The following is a 1,493-nucleotide window of genomic DNA, read 5'->3' as shown; positions in this document are numbered from 1 at the left end:
CTACGTTTTTGTGGCCATCATGCACTCATTTTTCTTGAGTATGTATCTATGAGTGGAATTGCCGGGTCATACAGTTCTCCATCCAGTAGGACCTGTGGAGGGAGAGTTTCAGACCAGGTTTGTCTTCTCATTGGCCCCACTCTACCTCTTCAGCCAGGCCAAATGCCTCTGGTTCCCAACCTCCTATGTTGAAGGTATCTCTCTGACAAGGCTGGAAGAGCACCAATCAGAAGTCAAGAGACCTGGATTCTAGCACCCAATTTATCTGTAAATAGCTATGGAGGGAAATCCCTTAACTCCTCTGGGCCTCTTCTTCATTTATTCAAATGTCTGTGAGATTATTGGGAAGTCAACAATATTGACCCAGACAATTATGCAGATGACAAAAGGCAGGAGACTATGTTCTACAGTTGCAGTGCATGACGATTATGAGTCCACCTGTTTATCAACAGCATCATTCCTGCAGCCCTCCAGCCTTCCTGCCCTTACTAGGTGCACAACCAGTCAGTAATCCTGAACTCCAGCCTCTTCAGTCTCAGCCTTAGCTTTACTCCCAAATCTGACCCTGCAGTTCCTCCCTATGTCTTTCTAAAAACTGTGCAAAATATTCATTCTATCTTCATTCACCCATCCTTGCTAGACTTCAGAATGGCATTAACATGGCTATCACGATTATCCATAACACTCTCTGCTTAGTCTGACTTCCCTGCCATGCTGACGATCTCCCAAAGACTTTGTCATCACCAAAGATGTATCCCCAGCCAACTCTTGCCCAAACCCCAGGCAATGCCAAGTGTATGTCCAGCTGGATAGAGGGACATGCTGCCATTATCTTGAGTCAGTTCAGATGGCACTCAGCCTGTCTAGCCTCAGTCCTGACTCCACACACCAGTCAGGTTGTAGATGTCAGCCCTAAGCATGTATTCATGTGATCTGGCTGCTCTAACCCTGCACAGATTCCCAGAAAGCCACCAAATGAGAGGGATAAAAGTCAAGGACTTGCAGAGACATTACAAGTGTCTTCAGCCTCAGCATATGCCTGGATGCTAACCTGGTCCTACCCTTCCTGAGGCTTTGTGACCAACTCTTTGAGAAGTGGGCTAGAAGGCAGGATCAGGCAGCTATTGGGTGATCCCTTGGGTTGAGAAAGTGAGGTCATTGCATTAGTATGTGTCAGGGAGGGATTAGACTGAAAAATGTGCAAACAAGGGAGGCTACAAAAATGTCCCAGAGAAAGATGGAAGATGAGTCAGAGGGAATTCATGGAAATGATCATATAAATAGTGCAAAGGAAAGCAAATCTTCCCTGCTCTGGGTTACAGAGATGTTGGTCTCAGGCTTTGGGACAAAGCCCAATCCAAACCTGCCTCCCAGGAATAGGGATGAAGATGAGAATGAAACAGGATGGACAAGGAATCAGGTGGGATTGGATGGTGATGGGATTGTGGGTGGAGAAGAGGAGGACAAGCAAGAGATTGGATGGAAGGGCTTTG

Source organism: Theropithecus gelada, chromosome 7a, assembly GCF_003255815.1.
Source record: "Theropithecus gelada isolate Dixy chromosome 7a, Tgel_1.0, whole genome shotgun sequence".
NCBI classification, from domain to species: domain Eukaryota; kingdom Metazoa; phylum Chordata; class Mammalia; order Primates; family Cercopithecidae; genus Theropithecus; species Theropithecus gelada.
This window is presented reverse-complemented; position numbering follows the sequence as displayed.